The sequence below is a fragment of the Cornus florida genome, unplaced genomic scaffold, assembly GCF_030987335.1.
Source record: "Cornus florida cultivar Cherokee Brave unplaced genomic scaffold, ASM3098733v1 CherokeeBrave_3.0.0_Hap2_Chr06, whole genome shotgun sequence".
In the NCBI taxonomy this organism is placed as follows: Eukaryota; Viridiplantae; Streptophyta; class Magnoliopsida; order Cornales; family Cornaceae; genus Cornus; species Cornus florida.
In genome coordinates, this window is record NW_026775576.1 from 34,712,628 (window position 1) to 34,732,986 (window position 20,359).

General features: G+C 35.7%; 1 non-coding gene across 1 annotated transcript; it reads right to left on the reverse strand.

Annotated features, from left to right (window-relative positions):
- Positions 1 to 15,649: 15,649 nt before the first annotated feature.
- On the reverse strand, positions 15,650 to 15,755 carry LOC132315370 (small nucleolar RNA R71). Its single transcript, XR_009483633.1, has one exon. It is a non-coding gene; the product is annotated as a small nucleolar RNA R71 (small nucleolar RNA).
- Between the last annotated feature and the right edge of the window lie 4,604 nt (positions 15,756 to 20,359).

A 20,359-nucleotide genomic window follows, 5' to 3' on the forward strand; every position in this document is an offset into this window, starting at 1 on the left:
TGTCTTCGCATATTAATGGCGTATTAATATGTATCTTGTTTATAGTTTGAAACTGATCGTGGACTTGTTTGTCCAAGTACTTTGTTTCGAGTGTGTCGTGTTTTTATTGTGACGTTGAATTATTGTAGCCCTATGTTTGATGTCGATGGAATGGATTAATAAAACTAAGTATATATCAGTGGGCTACTATGTGATATGGTGTAATAATCGCCAATTCGGCATAACCATTAAAGCTCGCCTCGACAGAGGTCTCTACACCAAGTCCAGACTCTGACCATCAATTAAGCTCTGCTTCTTTACCTCAATCATTCATTCCTCAAGTCTAAGCATCAATTCTTCTTTGATGCACGCTAGGCAGGGCGGCTTGATATTATTTGAGGTCTAAAGCAACATTTCAAAATTAGGCCTTCTTATGTTTAATATATGAATATAATATTAATAATTTTCATTCAAGGAAACTTAAAACATGATTTGGATTTTTAATTTTAGAAATAGTAACAATTATTGGCATATAATAGAGATGGTGTTTTGTTTTGTAGGCAATTGATGTGTGAGAGAGTTCAACAAAAAATATAATGTTGGAATAATTATTCAAAATGATTTTATTTTTGTAACCGTGTGAGAGTTCAAAAGAAAATAGTATAATGTTGAATAGTTATTGATATGCAAGATAATTTAAAAGATTACTCGTTAAAACTTTTCCAATTTTAAAGAAACCTGTATTGAGCAGTTATATTTATTTAGTAATTAATACATTGAATGAAACATAATTAATACATTGAATGAAACATAATTAATACATTAACAAAAAAAATTTTGTTGGAGCGCAACTTGTTTTTGTATTCATCAATATAATATAAATTCCATTATTTGGTAATTAATATATTAAAGGAAACATAATTAATACACTAAAAAAAATAAGGGGCCTCTTTTTTCAATTGGGGCCTAAGGCGGCCGCCTTATTCACCTTATGGTTGAGCCAGCCTTGACACTAGGTAATAGAGCATGACTTTAAACATCTTATATCAAAATCCTGGAATGAGCCTTATCTTGAGTTCCAGCATGTTTCAATTTAAAGAAGATCTCACACTCTGCAAAGATCGTCTCAAGCGATAGAGCAAGTCCAACTTTTGAAACTCTCAAGCTCACGTCAAACACCTTCAATCCCAACCCTCTCATTGTGAAGTTACGTGCTGCGGAAGATTTTAGTTGATTTTATTGTGATTAACTTTTTTTAATGACCTAGATCAGATTATTAGGTCAACTTGCCCAATTTTTGTGATTGATTAAATTACTTAACCCATATGATGAATTAAACATCCACAATTACAAAGATAAATAATGAAAAGTAAAGCAAGTAGAGTTAGAGAAATTACACCAGGATTTTTAGCAAAGAAAACCCCAATTGGAATAATAGAACAATTGTTGTGAGAAAAACCTCGTGGACTGTGTAGTCCAAAGTAAACCGATCCACTATGTTTGAAACAAAGTACAATGAACTTTGATTGAGGCTCACACCCTATCGTTCTACCAAACACCAATTGGAGACAATCCTCAATCTGGCTTTGCGATGTCTCGTCCAACAGCTCTTGACCTCAGGCATACTTTTCATATCTGTAGAAGGATTGCTGGCAGATCAAACAACACTCCTCGAATGTTTTGACCTTTTCAAAGTGTGATCGTTTCACCCCTTTTCTTCAAGATCTGAACTTTGATGTAGAAGAAATAAATCTGCTCATTCAGAATCTCTGAATCTTCAATTAAGCTCTAATTCCAACGAGATAGAGAACAACACTACTAAATCACTCATGAATATATGTGTGTGCTCTCAAAAATATAATTAGAAAAATCAGATTTGATTTTCTGAATATTATCTCTTTAAAGGTTTTTTTAAACTAATGAATTTTTGTTCCTCAAAGTCGTACCCCAATAATGAATGAAAGAGGCATTATATAGAAGTTTGGAAGACCTAAGAATACTTGTAAAACAAGTGAAATTTGTGCATAGGTGTTAGAAGAAAGTCTGGACCAAAAAGGAATCAAAACAGATAAGGAAATTGAAGTTACCAAACAGATCTGCAGCCCTTGAAACGGTTCAGGATTCTTTGAACCGGTTCAAGATGGTCAAAGTGAATTTCGAAGAATCTTTTTGATGTTTGAATCGGTTCAGCATTCTTTAAATCAATTCAAGATGACCAGTCTTGAATTTTTCAGAACCCTCAGATGTTGAACCTGTTTGCTGAATTCTTAAACCAGTTCAAGTAAGGAAAAATTTGATTTCTCCTTAAGAACTTCCAAAACTTCCTAAGTGTTCTCACACACTCACAAAACTTCCTAAAGCATTGTTCTCATCCTCCCGGAGTGTATTTGTCACGACCTGAATTTTCTAAGAAAATCCTCGATTTATACAAATCCAAATATATCAAAATACACCCATGAACAAAAAAATGCCATCTTTTATACAAAGTCAATTTCCTCAAATATACATAAAAAATAGCCAAATAAATAAATAAAATCCTGCAACGCCGACTCTTCAGCCTAAACCCGAATCTAGCAATCCCCGTTCATCTTCGGTACCTGAAACTGGAGGGTGGTGAGACAAAAAGTCCCAGTAGGAAAAACTAGAACAAGAATTTCATAGAGGTTTAATAAAATAGTTTCACAAAATATACACATTCATATAAATATATAAACAAAATAAATATGCATTTAATCAAAACATTTAATCAAAGCATTTAATAAAACCATTTGAAGCAAAACCACCCCATGCCATTCAAGGTATAGAGAACCCTACACTAAAAAAGAATTTCCTCAAGTCACCAAGCTTTCGGCCGCCTCTACAACTCTCGGCCCTCTATCTTTCCTCAAACTCTCTGTCCTCAGACTCTCTCTATTTTTCTCTAATTTTTCTTACTTCCCTCCTCTTTCTTACTTAGCAGTGCACATAACACACTCAATAAATAGGCCATGACGAGCCCCTTTCCAATGCGTTTAGAAAACGAGACTTTTTAATGCGAAAGGTCGCTTCGCAAGGTCAAAATATGAATGTGGTTTTGGAAGATTTTTAAGTCAAATTTACATTTATAAAAACCACTACTACAACTAATGAAGTATAGCGAGTAAGGATCATCCACGGAGATTATACATGTTGGAATTTAACTTCGACTCTAATGTATCACAAGATTGCAAAGAGATTTGATGAGATGATTAAACTATTTCAATTAATGAAAATGCAATTACAATAAAACTAAGTTGAGATAGGGATTTAAGAGATATGAAGAGAGGTCTTAGGGTGTTGGAATCACCACTAAGCTCATGTAATTAACCACTTGCTTTCCATTAATGGGGAATACATTGTTGTGAACAAAATGCGACTACCAATTGCAATATTAAGCATGAACCATCAAATTAAAGAATGAATTGTCTACCTAACCGACAAATAAACTAAGTGTAGCACAACCCATCAATTCTAAGCATGACTCATCAAATTAGTCACAATTGTAGCACACATCAATCTAGAGAATCATGGGATTTGCAATAATAAACTATGGAATATCAAATCTAGTATAGATTGTCTACCTACCTGTAAGCATGAATTAAATTGTAGAACAACCCATCAAGCATAAGTATAATCTATCAAATTAATTGACAAACCCATCTAATGAAAACCATGTCTAGCCATCACTAGATTCTTAATCAACCACACATAGACATGCAATTAATATAAAAAAACTAGTGTAGAGATCAATTCTCAAATAATCACACATACGACAACATGTAATCAAAATAGAGAATCAATAGAAAGAATTAATCCATATGAATCATATAAGAAATAATTCTAAATTTAATCACACGTAGACATGTAAATAAACTAGAGAATTAATAGGAAGAATTAAACAATAGTAATCATAGAAATATACCAAGATTCATTAAATTCACAAGGCTAGAACACTAATCACAACAATATATATAAATCCCCAAAAATAGAAATACAAGGGTTTAGATTACACAAGATTTAGGGCTCATCCAAGCCCTAAGTGTAGATCTAGCCAATCATGGAGGAGGTAGATGTGATCTTGAAACCCTCAAGGGCAAGCTCCAAACATGGCTCCATCTTCTTCTTCTTCTTCTTTGAAGCTTTTAAGAGAGAGAGAGAGAGAGGATCTAGAGATGGGTCTTTGAGATGTGCCTCCACTTCCCTCTTTTCTTCTAACCCTAATCTCTAACTTTTCTAGAGAGAGAAATAAAAATTACAATGTAAAAATAAAATGATAAAAAGCTTCTTTACAAAATGGGTCACTTCCCTTTATATAGAATGTCCTTTTCTTAGTCACTAAGTCAAGAATATAGCCCCAAAAATATCTAATCCCGTACTATGTGGTAGGTGGGAGTTCGGGCGCGCACAGGAATAAGACAGCTCGCTGCCAGCACATGTTCGATCGATCAGACTTTTTTCTTCGATCGATCCAACTTTTCAGTTAGATCGATCCAACTTTGATCTATCTCAAATTAGTTCGACCAATCCAAATGGTTATATTGGCATGTTAATTGAGAATTTATATAAGTTATACTTAAGGAAGATGGACTATGCTACACCTTTAGATTAATTTAGTTAAGTAGATGGTCCATACTAACTGAAGATAATTTATGATAGATAATTGAATTTCATGTGTTGCAACATACAATTGAAGGATCTTAATAGGCCATGCCTAGGGAAGATGGTTCATACCACAACCTAGTTTAGGTGGATGAACCATGCCAACCAAAGATAGGTTATGCTTAGTCCTGAAATGTCTGATTTTCTGGAAGATATTGTAGTTGTCTTTCATTTCTACATATCATGGTTGTATGTATAAATTGTTCCCCAAGTTAATTGCAATTAGGCATGTTTACAAGGCTTGTGGTGAAGTCATTTCCCTAGCCCTTATCTTTATTATCTCATTTATTTGCAATCAAAATTCTGTTTTAGTAATTTTAGTTTGATTCAGTTTATGTATGTGACAAACAAAACAATCCATCAACTATATTTCACAAATCAAACCGGGAATTAATCTTACAATCTTGATTGGCATAAGCTAGCATTCCTTGTTGTTCGACAAACCCTGCCTATTCTACATTGATATGTGCTATTGCAAATGGTGATTTTAATTGGTAAACAAATTATTTGCATCAATTGAGCACTATGTTGCTCTTTTGCTTTTTATTTATGATATTTCTTTCTATTTTAGTGTGTTTTGGATATTTTGTTGATTTGGGCCATGTTTGGCATAACACTTGTGGGTGCACTTTTTGATGTGCATAGATTTTGGTTTGATTCCCAATTTTATAATAAAGCATGAATCATTTTATCTATATAAATGTCTATGCTTTATGCTTGGTACCTAGCTTATTTTGACAAATTATCAGGTATAATTTTTGGAGAGGAAACTTATTAGCTTCTACAAGATTAGATGCATGGATTACATTTTTTAAGCACTCGGTAGTGTTCTTCCTTTTACACTTCTATGTTTGCTTAGCTTCTATACTTGTCTTAATACATTGAGGATAATGTATCATTTAAGTTTGGGGGTGTTGGGATGTAACCATCTACATGTGTATTGTATATACTTTCATTTACCAAATGTGTTTCTAAAAAAAATAAAAAATAAATAAAAATATGTATGTTAGGCAAATGATGAATTGGTTTTGTTGGAACTAAGTTTTGGGGGGGGGGGGGGGGGATGTATGTGACTAATACAAATTGTATACTTATATATAATATCAAGGAATGATTGAAAGCTCCTAGAATGATTGTTTAAATAAAAAAAAGGTTCATTGCATGATTTAAACGTCTTATTTTGGAGTTTTTCATCTCTGAGTGACTTCACAATGCACATTGAGCACACTGGAAATTGCATCTCCTTCTTTGCGGTCTTATTAAAATTGGCTCCCTAAATTGATAAGTCGAATGAAAGAAATTATAATTGGCATAAAAAAATAATAATAAAAAAGAGAGAAAAGAAATGAATAAAATTGTAATCTTTCAACTTGTTGACTGATTGAAAAGGAAGACAAGAAAAGAATGTAAGATGTATGACTAGTTTGAATTCGTAGCCTAGTCATCCCGAGTCATTACACCCTTAGGAGTGTCTTTACACTTAACGCCCTAAGAACATCTGATTTGGGAGTCGTTGGCTCAACGCTCATTACATGGGGTAATTAGAGAGCTTAAGAAACTTGGACATTGCATACGGTCATACATAAATAAATAAAAATTAAAAAAAAAAAACACAAAATGTGTTTAAATAAATTCATGCCTTGGATTATTATTTCAAAAGATGAGTTAAGGATGTGGATGTAGTGACCCGGGTTTTTATTCAACTCGGTGGGTTAGTGATGAACCAAAGATTGACCCGTTAACAGATCCAGATGCGGAAGCAAGAAACAAGACGATGGTCTTCTAAGGCACAAAACACCTCTAAGACCCTAAGATGACCTTTAATGAGGTCATGGAACCCCAAGAAGGTAAATGCGGAAGCAAAAGATAAACCAAAGTCTTAAGAGATATAAGTCATCTCTTAGACGCAAATGTCACGGAACCCTAGGAAATAACCGGAAGTGAAAGCTATAATAAAAAGGTTAAATGGTACCCTATGGCACCAATGACACCCAAGGGAACAAGATCTAGTTCAAACTAGACCACGTACACCATTAAATGGCTTGAACAAGATCAACAAGGTCAAGTGGGAACGAATGAAACAAAGCTAACCTTTCTAAGCAACAAACCAAACAAAACCACAAGGCAGCTCCATTTTGGTCGACTGAAATGGAGCTTCGGTCGGCCGAAGTGAGCCAGGAAAAGAGAGGAAATGAGCCCTCATTTCAGTCGAGCGAAATGACAAACCGGTCGACCAGTTTGTGGCTCAAACTAAAATTTGCTACTGGAATTGACAAAACACTATTAAATCAAATTGAACAAAGAACCGGTCAACCGAAACAAGCCATCGGTCAACCGAAACAGGTCAAAACAGTGATAAAACCTACTGGAATGATTGGTTTCACTGTTCAAATGAATTGAACAAAGAACCGGTCGACCGAAACAAGCCATCTGTCGACCGAAACAAGTCGAAAAACTAAAAATCAGGCCTGCTATGCACCAAAAATAAAGAAAAGCCCTTAAGTCTTATTTGAATCCCCCATGGCATAATCAATTTACATAATATGCTAATGTGTGATGATGTGAACATACACGCAAATGTAATATGGCATTTTAAACATACTACAATGGCTTACGGCCTCATTACAATTCATTTACAAGATTTGACATGCCAAACCTCTAAAGTTGAAAAAATTGCATTACAAAGGCAAAACTTGAGGTTTACATACATACACTTGAACTTAAAGGTTTATGGCCCTTAGCTTCATGTCATACATATCAAATAGGTTCCAAATAGTGTATCTAAGTACACTTTACATGTTATAAGGCAAGAATGACATATTGAAACAAACTAAGTATTACAACTTTATAATCAAACTTAAACATGCTAACACTTGCATGTGAACAAGAATGCATTAAAAGAAACTTCAAATCTCCAAATCACCCTAGGCAAGTGCAAATCTCCGAATCTTGAATCCTGTACCTGAACAAATCCCCCAGTAACTTCAGGGTGAGTAAACAAGTTTACTCATAGAGAATGAGCATACATCGACTTGATTTCTTTCAGATTTTTAGATTAACATTAAACAATTCAAAAGAGTCATGCCACCTAACGTCTATGTCAAGAGTGCGACTCAGGAAACATCCTAAGCCACCATCAAGTAATATCAACGAGAATCATGATATACATTCATATATGAAACGAATCAAGATTGGGATAATCCAAAGAACACGATAAGAAAGATAGTTTAATATAGATCAACATGAATTGCATTATCAATACAACTAAGCAAGATTTGGAATAATTCATACAACACAACAAGAAGATACTAGAATACAAAGATCACACTGTCAATGCAATTTACCTGATTGGAACATTCCAATTAACACGATAAGAATAATACATGAAGTCAAGGACAAGGCATAATATCTATGCAATTAACAAGATTGGAGCATTTCACGTAACACGACAAGAAGAATACATGAAATCAAGGATAAGGCATAATATCTATGCAATTTTACAACATTGGAGCATTTCATATAACACAAGAGGTTCTTAAGTCTTTAAGGAATAGACACTTGAAACTTAAGGAGTGAAATCAAGATGAAGCATAAAATCTATACAATGAAACAAGATTGGAGCATTTCACATAACACGACAAGTTTTAAATCTTTAAGGAATGGCAACTTGAAATTTAAAGAGTGAAATCAACCAATGTGGAAACTCGAATATCGCCCGGATTAAAACCGTACTCTTGGGATCACTTTAGGTATACTAACCCATGAGTACCTTCCCCTAATGCGCACTCTAAGATAGGGAGCTCTCAATATCTCCCATACTAGAACCAAGTCCTAGCCATGTCAATTCTTGATTAATATCCCAAGTTCCAAAATCAACAAGTTGTGCAAGTTAAGATAGTATCAAGATACAAGTAATACATTAACCACGTTTCATGCACAACCAAGATTTTGGAACACACAAGTCATGCCTTAAGTTCTTAACTACAATGGCATGCGAAATGTCAAGAAATCATAGTGTGCATCTATATAGACTAGAACCAAGAGATATAGCACAAGAAATCCATTGAAGTAAATATACCACAAGTATAAGATACATGATTCGATTACTTACTAAACAACACATATGTAATTGAACCATTCCAAGACAAATGTGCATGTTCATTAAGTACATCAATGAAACCTAGGTATAAGGGGTCTAGATACATGATGAAAAGCTAAAAGCTCCATGAAATACAAGTTACGACCATGTGAACTAAGTTCCATACAAAGAAAATAATTAAATATAAGTTTCAAAACTTATCCGATTATGCTCAATTTGATACACGTGAAGGAACTTGTCAAGGAAATCGTGAATGCTAAGTTAGAAACTTAATCAAGCTCATGGAACCATTGAATATGTTTTAATTAATTCTTTCAATTAAAATCTCTAGATTTTGAAACTCATCCAAATGCTCTCAAATTAAAGTAAGTTATATAACATGCCAAGACTTGATTTAAAAACATGATACAAGTGAATTCTAAGCAAGATACGGGCATGAGTATTAAACTTTAATACTGGAAAAAAAAAAAAAAAAAATGAAAGGTTTCAAAACCTAATCAAATATTCTAGATTGAATATATGTGAAAGTACATGGCATGCACATCAATAAAATCAAGTCAGAATTCCAATGGAGTGAATATGCACATGGAATAAATTAATTAATCAAAATAATTAAATATTTTCTAGATTTTAAAACATCTCCGATTACTCTCAAATTCACCTATGTTGAAGAGCATGCTAAGGCCTAATATAATGTGACAACACATGTTAATTTCAAGCTAGTTAAAGCCACATGAATTAATCTTTCATTCAAGAAAAATATTAAATAAAATCTTCATTACTTGTCCAAAAGCTCTCAATTTAATATATGTCAATGAACATATCAAGGACTAATATATATCATGCCACATGTTTAAACCAAGCTATGAGCAACTGGGAAAATTAAATCTTACACAAAGATATAATTAATTAAAATTTCTAGATTTGATACAAAGACATGTAAATGAGTTGTATAAGCATCAATAGCATGCAATATAACAAGAATATAAACTATAACACCCCCTACCTCCATTTGAGAATATAAATCCCCACCGAAAGAAAAATGCTCCGAATCCAACGATACTCCTAGGTTATGTCGGGGACAACGAGAGGAACATTAAACACTAAGGAGGTACCATGAAAATCACAACTTGATTTCAAACCTGAACTCGAAAAATGGTCAGAAATGGGTTCTAATAAGGGGGAAAGGTAGAGTACGTCAAGGGGAACATAAAACACTAAGGCATTACGGCATTTCACACAAGGGAAGTGGCCGAAAAATGAAGAAGAAGGGTGGCAGCCCCTTGGCTGCCATGGCTGCTGGCCAAAAGAGAGGAGAGAGAGAGAAAAATCTGATTTTTTCTCTTAAGACCTCCTATTTATAAAAAAAAAAAAAACCCTAAAAGTGCCTCGAAAGGGTCCCATCGGGTCCGAAAAAGTGGAATTTGAGTAGACGCACTCAAACGGCGAAACTCTGTGAACAAAAAAAGATTCAAAATGAGAAAATATGAACAACGGAAGAAACAGCATCGAAAATTGAGTCTCGAGTAGAGAGATATGCCCCGAACAGGTTCAGCGGCAACTAGGGTCAGAAACTCTGAAACTGTAGAAAAATGATCAGAAGGAAATTCTAAGAGTACACGACTTGACGAAATATGAAAATGAATCCCGTACGAGAATCCAAGCTCAAAACGAGGTATTTTGCAATAACTTTCGTTAATTGCATAATGAGCCTCAAAAAAAGGTTAACTACACTAATAACCTAGGATGAAAATATCTTCCAAAAATATTTTCTTAAAAACCCCTGAAATAAAATATCTTCAAAAGATATTTATGAAAAACATCCCAAGAAAAGAGAAAGTTTCTGAAGAACTGTACATCCATGCCCCTATGGACACCGGGAGCAACCAGAGTACTTTCTTGCAAAAGTAAAGATACGTATTTCGTGGAATCCACTTAGGATGAAGGCACGTGAAGTCAAAAACTAACTTCGAGCACGAAAAGTGAGGTTGTGCCAAAAAGTGACAAACGGAGATAAGACGAAATTGGGAAAAGGATGAAAAGTGAATAGTGTCGAAAAACGAAAAATGTGGAAATGACTCGGTCCTTAAAGGAAGTTGTCAATCTGAACGAAAGAGTCTCAGAAACCATTTCCGAGCACTCGAGATGACACTAAGTGACGAGAAACTGAATTCAAAAAAGAAAATTAAACGAAAAAAATTTATCCGTAAAATTTGAGAAAAATGAAAGGAAGAAAAATGACCAGGTCATTACAGTGGAAGACTTTGTATAAGCCATAAAAGGGTTAAAAATACATTTTAAAAGAAAGATAAAAGTTCCGGTTCACTTCTAATGAACTTGAGATGAAATTATATTATAAATGAGATGTTATGATTGTGTATATGGACTCTTCTATTGATGCATGAATGCTGGGGATTGAATATTGTTTTAAGATATTATTGCATGTATACTTGTTGTAGTCGTCATGATAGTCTTTTCCTAAGGTCATATGTTTCAACTTAGCAAGAAGGAGCCTTCTTACTTAATGTTTGTGGGTATTATTTCTGGTAAACCCTCACAAGACTTCACTCGTCCTCTAGGGATACCTGGGGGTTTAAAAGGCTTATTGCATATGCTAAATGCAATCGTCACTCCCATGAAAGAGGGGATGTCTTGTAGTGTATTTGCTAAGCGACTAGCAAATTATAAGTTTGGGGGTGTGATAAACGTCGAATATTGCATATTTAAGCACCCTTAATTGCATTATTTAGTCTACCTAGCGTGTTAATAAAGTATGTTTTATACAGTTTTACATTTAACTGTCATTTTCAGGGCTTATCGCTAAAATAGTGTAAAAGCGGGAAATTAATGGCTTTTTATGGATAAGGGAATTAGCGAACTACGGAACCTAGCAAAATAGACTTAGAGCCTAAAGATCGTACTCAGCCTGATAATGAAGTCAGGCCCGAAAAGCTAAGCAAAAAGAAAGTTCAACTTCAAGGAATCAAGCTTTGAGTCTGGACGCACTCTCTTGATGCAATTCTAGTGTCCGGACACCATTCACAAATTGTGAACATTAATTTCCAAATGTTGAAAAGTGAAATTCCAGTAGCCTCGCGAATTTGCGTCTGAATGCGCAACCATGCATCCGAACGCCCGATGCCACATTACTGCGAAGTTAACACCCTACGCGAGTGCCAAGGAAGCCTCGGACACTCTACGTCCGGATGCACTTCCTTGCGTCCGGACGCAAATCCCCAGATTCAAATTTTAAAAGAAATTTTAGTTACTTTTCTCTCTTATCCTCACTAGAATGCACGAGTTTAATGGGTTTTTTAACTGAATTCTGGCAGAGGGGGTAATATACCTATCTTTATATCTCTTGTATATATATTAGAAGATCATATATCATTTTTAAAGAGTGAATTAGAGGTTTTTAGACAGAGAAAGTAAGATATAGCTGGGATTCTTAAGTGTTCTTAGTATTGGGCTGCCATGGAGTCGAAGATGGAGTCTTCCTCTACAACCATCGGAGTACCTACCACTACCAGGATGAGCTAAATCCCCTTCTAGGGGATTGAGGTAGCCTTGATTAAATAGTTATGCAGTCATGTAATTTATTTTAGGAAAAAATCTTGTGGGTGAGACTTTCATGAATAAAGATGAATGATGAATTATTCAATTTATGTTTTGTTACATTAAAGGTGATTTACAATCTATGCATAATAAATATATAGGTATATGTATCATGTAATTCTTGTGACATTCCGAATTTTTACAACTCGGATATGTCAATGTGACCCGAAAGTTGACCCGTGATGAGCGCTGAAAAGTGCGCATTTAAACCCCTTAAGCTTGAGTGTTCTAGGACTTTTATGTTATTGCCGTTTTAGACAAATTTCATGTTATTGCCGTTTTTAGGTGCTTATCCCAAAAATAAGTCAATTCAGCCAAATAAGAGCATAAAAGAAGTTAACTCAAGCTGAATGGAAGAAATGAGCAAAGTAAAGCAAAATGAAGCAAAGTGTGAAAAGTCAGCAAGTTCGATCGATCTCAGCATCTATTCGATCGATCGAAAGTTCATCGATCTAAGCATGTTCCAGACAGTTCTGAGCTTTTGTCCTTATCCATAAGATTCCACAAAGTTCGATCGATCTTAACATTTCTTCGATCAATCAAAGTGCTCGATCTTATCCACATGTACTACTCTAGCTGCACTTTTGTCTTCTTCCCAAAATTATCTCAAAATATCTCAGAGATTTTTCCTTATTCAAAAAGGTGCCGCCATAGATGATCGATCTCTGCAGTATTCGATGGATCTCAGCCATGTTCGATTGATCTCACCACAGTTCGATCGATCGAACTTCCTCAAGCTTGAAAAAAGACAAAATCCAGCTCATTAAAGGTTGGCTCATGGTGCAATCATTGGAGGAATATTGGTGTGCGAGCCCAGACCATTGGGTGTCATATTTAACCTACCTATATAAAGAATATGAGCCATTCTTGAGAGCATACTTGACATAACTTATATATTGTATAACATATTCTTGGAGAGGAGGCTAGAGACATTGTTGAGAGCTCTTCCATTCTTCTAGGGTTTCCATCAAGAAGGAGTTCATGCCTACTATGGAGATAGCCCTTGAGGGTTGGATGACTACTTCAATGAGTGGCTAGACATCTACTTGGGGCTAGAGTAGCCCCTAAGTTTGCTTCCTAGACTTAGTTCTTTATGTATTTTTTTAGGGATTTATTTGTAACAAATGTTTTGATCTTGTATCTATATATATATCTTGTGATTTCTACTTGATGTGTACGGATTAATGCTTCCAATTGATTATCTATCTCTAACCATATGTCTATATATGCTAGAATGGATGATTCATGTGCTTTTCTCTAGATCTAGTGGAATTTATGCATGTCTATGTGTATGGATGAAATTAATCTAGAGATGGTCAAAACATAGAGCTTAATGGAACACTCTTGCAATTTATTTGATGGTTCACATTTGTTTCTTGATGGATTGTGCCACACCTTTAGTTTACTTAGTTTAATTTCCATGTCTTTAGTGTAGATGCAGTGTAGTTGCTTAGATCCATAGATAAGTGGACAATCTATTCTTGTTCCTTGGTGTTCCATACTTATGAATGCAAAAAGTGTATGTTTCTAGATAATAATGTGTGTGCACAAATTGTGGTTTCATTGAATGGATGATGGTCTCATTTGATAGGTTGTGTTTACCATCTCATTTGGCTTGACAATCTATGCTTATTTGCCTTCCATGCTTAGTTTCAATTTATGACACACACACAAGTTACAATTCAATTTCCCCATTAATATACAAGTGCTAATGTCTAGTGAAGTCAGGCTTAGTGGTGAGCTCTAGTACCCCAAGTCCTCTCCTCTTTATTTTTTCCCCTAATATTTCAATTGTTATCTTTATCTTGCTTTAATTTTAATTGCATGGTAGTTTAATTAATCCAAACAAATCTCTCTTGATCACTCGACCTACTAACCCTATCCTTATTTCCATCACATATTGGTTGCAATCGAATCCCTTGGGACGATCCCTACTCGCCCTATCTATGTTTTGTAGTTAGAGGTAGTAGTGGCTCTTATAAATTCAAAACTTGGCCACATTGCACACTCACACTCTTAGTGCCACATCATTTCAAGCTTTGGGTGCACCGCGATATCGCACACCAAGTTTTTGGCGCCGTTGCTAGGGATTTCTTGATTTGGGAACGTCGTGTTTTGGAAACTCATAGGAATTAATACTCTTTTGATCGTGTCTTTATTTTATTTTCTTTTTAGTTACTTATTGTGTTTGTTCTTGATTGACTAGGTGCATTGAGCAAGGAATTAAGCAAGGGAGCTATTCAAAGCAAAGAAGCAAAGAGGGCTAAAAATTTGAAAAATTGCAAAGCAAAGCAAGGTTGAAAAATTAAAATGAATTGAAGTTGCTTAAGGACCCTTTGTGAGATTTTCCTAACTCAAGCTCTAGTTAAATCGTCGGCCCGTGTGGATGCTTATTTTTACATTCTTAGATAAATCGTGAGCCCGCGTGGAGGCATTTTAATTTTCTTTGCAAATTGTTTCAAGCATGGGAGTATTGGATCAATATATGTGGAGATTTGTTGATTAATTTGTTGTGGGGGCGAAGTGATTGTTACTTGCTTTATTTCTTGTTATTTTATTTGCTAGTGCATGCATGGTCGTAGGTCATTGAATCCTACTCTTGTCCATCTTGATTTTCATCTTAAATCGGTTGTTCATAATCCTAGGGGAAGAAGTAGTTCTCGTCACTCCATTTTATCAATGGAGAAGCAAAACAATGACTATGTGGAGGACCTTGGTTACATAGACCAACAAGGTGTCCTCCACCCCAATATGCACCATGACAACATCCAAGTACCATTAGGTATGCCTAGACCATTCATTCCAACACAACAAGAAAGCCAAATTCCATTGGGAATGCCTAGGCCAATGTTTGTTCCACAACCTCCCATAGTCCAAGCTAACTAAGGTGTTTATGTAGCACCACCGGTTATAAATCCACTTCTTGCTTTAAGAGATCATTATGTGCCTAATGAATACAATGCACCCACTCGCATTCAATTGCCTCCATTTAGAGCACATCACTATGAAATTAAACCACAAACCATTCAAATGCTTCCCAACTATCATGGACTTCCAAGTAAAGAACCGTACAAGCATTTGGATGAGTTTCTTGAAGTGTGTTCCACCGTGAAATACACGGACATGCCAGAAAAAGTTTTGAGACTCAAACTTTTTCCTTTTACCCTAAAGGACAAGGTAAAATATTGGTTCAAGAACCTTAGGCCTTTTTCGATAACTTCTTAGGCAAAAATGCAACAAGAGTTCTTGAAAAAGTACTATCCGGTTTCAAAGACCAATGCCATGAGAACTTTTATTCGTGAATTTTCTCAAGGGGATGGGGAAATGTTCATGAGGCATGGGAAAGGTTCAATGACTTGCTAAGAAAATGCCCACATCATGACATACCTAAGTGGCAATTAGTCCAATATTTCTTTGAAAGCTTACCGGATAATCACAAGGGTATGGTTGATACATCAATGGGTGGTTCTTATCTTGGCAAGCATGAAAATGATGTATGGCAATTGTATGAAAGTATGAGTGAAAATTCCATGCATAAATCTCTGTCTTCTAAACATGGTAGAAATCTAGGAGGAAGGAAGAATGTTGGCTTGTATCAAGTTGACAACTCCAATGATATAGCCGCCGAGATGAAATCCTTATCTCAAAGGTTTGATCAATTCTTGGTTAACCAAAACTCGGCGAATCAAATGTCTTCCGCCCCTAATCATGTTCATCATTGTGCATCTAATGAATCATGTATGACTTATTCTAGTGTCTTGCATTTTACTTCCAATTGTCCCCATGGACATGTGCAAAATGACAACCATGAGCAAGCCAATGCTATTTTTGCTAACTAAGGGAATAATCCCTATGGCAATCATTAAAATCCTAGTTGGAGAAACCATTCAAACTTTTCTTGGAAAAGCCAAGGGGAAGGCTCAAACCCTCCCTAAGGTGGTTTTCAAGGGAAGTATGTTCCACCTCCGATACAAAGCCAAGGTTCCCAAGGTTTTAGATCATCATTTCAATCGCATGGTAATCAATTTTCTAATTCTCATTTTCCTAATCAACCATCTTATTCTCAAGGAAATTCTAAGAGTCCTGCTTTTGAAGAGAAAGTTTTGACCGCTCTAGGCACTCTAGAGGCGAACACTCAATTGCTTCATTCTCATTCTCAATCCATTGCTAAGCTAGAAACCAAGTAGGGCAAATAGCTAGTACTTTAAATGCTAGAGAGAAAAGGAAAATGCCTTTGAATGCCCCACCAAAGCAACAATGTGTTGTGGAGACTCATTCCTCATCGGAACGTCCTATAATAGAGCATGTCAATGCAGTGACAACCTTGAGAAGTGGGAGAATCATTGGCAACTAAGTAGGTATATCCAATGAAGAGAGTGAACTAGTGCAACCCAAAGTTGACACCCGTCCCGTTTCACATTTTATTCCTCCTTCATTGCATTTACATGACCATCATGTTGAGAAAATGTTGAAAAATGATTTGAAAGATGAATCAAAGCATGATTTGAAAAATTCTTGTGTTGATGATGTTTCAAAGAAGGATTTTGAAAAAGTTTTTGAGCCAAGAGCTTCATTTCCGGATGCCTTAAAAGGATCTATTTATCTTGACAAGCAAAAGGCTAAAGCAAATGAAATCATAGATGTGTTTAGACAAGTGAAGGTTAACCTTCTGCTTTTGGTTGCAATCAAGCAAATTCCGGCTTATGCCAAGTTTTAAAAAGATCTTTGCACCCAAAAGAGGAAGAACAAAAGTTAAGCACCTAGGAAAGTGGTCTTGACCGAGCAAGTGAGCTCTATTTTGCAACATAACACTCTTCCAAAGTTCAAAGACCCCGGTTTACCCACTACATCTTGTGTCATTGGTGACCATGTCATCAATCGGGCTCTCTTAGACTTAGGAGCAAGTATCAATCTTCTTCCATACTCGGTATATGTCAAATTAGGCTTAGGAAACTTGAAACCGACGTCGGTAGTTTTACAACTTGCCGACCGATCAATAAAAAAGCCTAAGGGTATCATAGAGGATGTTTTGATTAAGATTGATAAGTTCTTCTTCCCCATCAATTTCATTGTCATTGACACGGAACCAGTCCCAAATCCCAAGAGCCAAATTCCCGTTATCCTTGGCCGTCCTTTCTTGGCAACCGCAAATGCCAACATCAATTGTAGGACGAGGATACTAAAGATCTCATTTGGCCACATGAAAGTGAAGTTGAATATTTTCAATCCAACCCCGAATTCAATGGATAAGTATGAAGATATTTGTGTTGTAGAGAAATGACTTGATAATGAATGTGAAAGAATAAAGTCTTTACTTGATGTTGAGCATTTCCATGGTTTGTCTACCAAAGAGAATTCAAAGAAAGTTGTTTCAAAACTAAATGTTCCAAGGTCATGGAAGCCCAAGAGTTGTTTTAACCAAGGACTATCAACATCGCTTGAATCAAATCCAATGAGTTCTTTAGGGAACCATTCGTTAGGTGGGATTCAAAGTGCTTTTCACCCTGTCAAGGAGGGGATGCATAACAAGATATTTGATTCGGGCTAAAGAGCCCAATGTCTTGCTAGAGACGTTAAAGACTAGTGCATTTCGTAGGGTTTCACAACCCTATTCCTCCCTTATTTCTATTTTAAATTTCATTTCTTGCGTCGTCTAGATATGTTTTAGGGTTCACACACATTGATAGGAACAATGATTGAGAATGCATGCACTTTCATGTTAAAAATAGGCATTTTGTTCTTGTTCGATCGATCTCAAAAGATGTTCGATCGATCGAACATCCATTCCTACATCCAATCATCTCTCTGTTCCATCGATCGAGAATTTCCTGCATAAATCAGCTCTCTGTGCATCGATTGAAAATTTTCTTGGATCGATCTGAAAGTTCCTAGATCGATCCAACTTTTTCTTGGATCGATCTTCACTCCACACTTAGAAATTTTTTTGAGATCTATGAAAAAGACCTCTCTGTGCATCGTTCGAATTGTCTGTAGGTTTTTCACCTGTTCGATCAATCAAAATGTATCTCAGATCGATCTGGGATTGATCGATCTGTATCCCTTGTTGACCATGATTTGACTACTCATTTTAATTTTAATTTTAATTTTTTTTTTTTAAAAAAAGAAAAACCTCCAAAAATATTTTAAATTTTATTTTATTTTAAATCTCAAAAATTCCAAAAATATTTTTAATTTTAGGAAATTTTTCAAAAATCCAAAAATATTTTATATTTTATTTTATATTTATATTTTTATTTCTATTTCTATTTTTACTTTATTTTTATTTTTATTTTTATTTTTATTTTTCAAATATTTTCAAAAATTCCAAAAATATTTTTATTTAATTTTTACTTTTATTTTATTGTTAAAAATCCAAAATTTTCAAAAATATTTTATCCTTTCGAAGCATAGATTGATCTGTTCTTTCTTCAAGATCGATTTATGTTCGATCGATCTGAGATTTTTCCAGATCAATCGAACTTGTCAGGACCAGTTTTTAAAAACAAAACCCTAAGGTCATTAGATCGATTTCAAAGATCGATCTACGACCCATTCTTTCTCTCGCCGCTGCACCCAATCTTTCCAACCTCCGGCAAGACTCTGGAACTTTGATTCCCTCTTCCTCATCTCAGATCTCATCTATCTTTCCTTCGATCCACTTCTCTCCTCGGGTAAGGTGAGTTTTGAGTTTTTGATGTTGATTCGAGTTACAAATCACATAATTTTGATGTTACCATGTTAGATCTGAAGTTTCATGCTTAATCTCTTTCCATATTTGAAGCTTTGAGCATGCGTGTATATATGTCTATATATGTGTATATATTTTTGTATAGATTTTAATTTTGATTTTGATTTTGAAGATTGTGGGCCAAGATACTTGTTTATTCATGTGTTGTTGTTGTGTTGTGGGTCCCACAAACATGTTTGGGTACCCCCCCCCCCGGTGCCATTGACATCATAGATCTGTGCCGGTTTGCATTAGTTGCAGAGTTCGATCGATCTCTATTTTTCTCAGATCAATCTGAGAGAGATCGATCTCACTCGATCCAACTCAATTCCAGATTGATCGAACTTGCATCGATCTCACTCAGTTTATGATCGATCAAACTTCACAGATTTGCATATCCACTTCACACACTATCTTTTATGATTCCATACTATCTCATACATGCCCAATGCCTATGTTTTCCATATTGGATGGATTCCATACTTATACTATCTAAGCATGATTCACTTAATGTCACTTATTCCTTATGACTTGCATAGATTCATGTCCTTTATACTATTTTTTCTATCTTATTTGACATACATGTTTCTATATGCTATGCTTTATTTCCTTATTCAGCTACTGACTTGTTCTGCAAGTTTTCCTTTTATTTTGCAGACCATGGCTAGGGTCAAGACTGTTGCCCGTGGACATTATCATAGCAGAGTCAGGCAGAGATTAGACGACCAGGTAGGCCTATCTCATGTCCAAGACCCTATTCCTGAGCCAGATCCAGAGCAAGTTGACGAGGCTGAGCAACCTGAGCAGTTATAGGACCAGTCAGAGGCAGATCATGCTCAGTCCCCATCCGCTGACTCTAGATTACAGTCTTCGGCTGCCACATCATCTTCTTCAGCTGAGGCTAAGCATGTACCATCTCCTTCACCACCACCGGCACAGCCAGATCAGGTCCTCGAGAGACCTAATAGGAGACACTCACGCCTTCAGGTGGCGCATGAGTCTGGTGTTCGACATTTCTTTCTTCTCCCGATATCTACTAACCAGGCCTGCTTACGATAATCTTGACCAGAGGGGTCTTTCAGCTATATTTGCCCCAATCACTTATCCAATTTATCCACGGCTTGTTCGGTTATTCTACCAGTATCTCCGTCTGGACCCGAGTAACTTATCAAAGCTGCAGACCACTATCGATGGTTACCCCATTCGGATCACACTTGATATTCTAGCCAGATCTTCTAGATGCCCGTATGTCTGCCCTCCCG